Source organism: Microtus ochrogaster, unplaced genomic scaffold (assembly GCF_000317375.1).
Source record: "Microtus ochrogaster isolate Prairie Vole_2 unplaced genomic scaffold, MicOch1.0 UNK277, whole genome shotgun sequence".
Lineage (NCBI taxonomy): Eukaryota > Metazoa > Chordata > Mammalia > Rodentia > Cricetidae > Microtus > Microtus ochrogaster.
In genome coordinates, this window is record NW_004949375.1 from 23,832 (window position 1) to 25,887 (window position 2,056).

The following is a 2,056-nucleotide window of genomic DNA, read 5'->3' on the forward strand; positions in this document are numbered from 1 at the left end:
TCATTACATCTGTTAGTTCTCTTATTTCTTTGTTAAGTTTCTGTCTGGCTGACCTGTCCATTGGTGAGAGAGGAATGTTGAAGTCTCCTATTATTACCTATTATTAGTGTGTAGGGTTTGATGTGTGATTTAAGTTTTAGTAATGTTTCTTTTACATATGAAGGTGCTCTTGTATTTGAGGCATAGATATTCAGGATTGAGACTTCATCTTGATGAATTGTTCCTGTTATGAGTATAAAGTGTCCTTCTCCATCTCTTCTGATGTATTTTACTTTGAAATCTTTTTTGTTAGATATTAGGATAGCTATACCCACTTGTTTCTTAGGTCCATTTGATTGGAAAACCTTATCCCAACCCTTTACTCTGAGGTAGTGTCTGTCTTTGAGGTTGAGGTGTGTTTCTTGTAAACAGCTGAAGGCAGGATCCTGATTTTGTATCCATTCTCTTAGCCCATGTCTTTTGATCGGTAAATTGAGTCCATTGATATTAAGTGATATTAATGAGCAGTGATTGTTAACTCTGGTTATTTTTCAGTAGTAGTGTTTATGTGTTTCCCTTTCTTGGAGTTCTGTTGTTGGAGGGTTATCAGATGTCTGTGTTATTGTGGGTATTATTAGCTTCCTTGGGTTGAGATTTTCCTTCTAGTAGTTTCTGTAAGGCTGGGTTTGTGGATATGTATTGTTTAAATCTGTTTTAGTCATGGAATATCTTGTTTTCTCCATCGATGGTGAATGCAAGCTTTGCTGTGTATAGTAGTTTGATCCTACATCCGTGGTCTCTTAGTGTCTGCAGCACATCTATCCAGGACCTTTTGACTTTCATGGTTTTCATTGAGAAGTCAGGAGTAATTCTGATAGGTTTACCTTTATATGTTACATGACTTTTTCCTCTGCAGCTCTTAATATTCTTTCTTTAATCTGTATACTTTGTGTTTTGATTATTATATGGCGAGGGGATGTTTCTTTTTTGATCCAGTCTATTTGGTGTTCTGTAAGCTTCTTGTACCTTCATAGGGATATCCTTCTTTAGGTTGGGAAAGTTCTCTTCTATAAGTTTTTGAATATATTTTCTGTGCCTTTGTGCTGGAGTTCTCCTTCTTCTACCCCTATTAATCTTAGGTTTTTGTCTTTTCATGGTGTTTCAGATTTGCTGAATGTTTTGCATTAAGAATTTGTTGAATTTAATGTTTTCTTTGACCAATGAGTTTATTTCCTCTATAGTATCTCCAGCACCTGATATTCTTTCTTCTATGTCTTGTATTCTGTTGGTTATACTTGTCTTTGTAGTTCCTGTTCATTTGCCCAGATTTTCCATATCCAGAATTCCCTCAGTTTGTGTTTTTTTTATTACCTCTATTCAGTCTTCAAGTCTTGAACTGTTTTCTTCACCTGTTTGATTGTTTTTTCTTGGGTTTCTTTGAGGGATTAATTAATTTCTTCTAATTTTTTATTTGTCTTCTCTTCCATTTCTTTAAGGGAATTTTTCAGTTCCTCTTTAAAGGTCTCTATCATTTTCATAAAGTTACATTTAAAGTAGTTTTCTTTTATGTTTTCTGGTTTAGGATGATAAAATCTCCTGATGTGTGACAGTTGGGTTCTGGTGTTACTGTGTTGCTTTTTAGGTTGTTAGAGGTATTCTTGCATTGATGCCTACCAGGCTGACAGTGTTTTTGCATCTTGCTCCAATTCTTGCTGTGGCTCTCTGAGTATTTGGGATATTTTCTTGGTCTGTTCTGTACTATCAATGTCTGTCTCAGAAAGCCTCTGAGGTCTCTATATGTGTACTCTCTTTGTCTTCTTTCCTGGTTTACTGTCTTGGTGCTCTCTCTTAATCCCATCAGTGTTGTAGCATGCTCTTTTTCCCCTCAGTATTAAAGCCAGCTCTCAGCTTTTAGGTGGGGTCTAGTTAGTGTCTTGGGGGTTCCAGTGGATGATTTGGAGCTTTGGGGAGCTTAGCTGCAGGAAACTTCCTGCTGACTGGCTAGAAAAGCTATGGCAGTTGGGGAAGGGCCCCTGGATTTTGTTCCACTGGGAGGTCCTAAAAAGTGGGGCCTTGG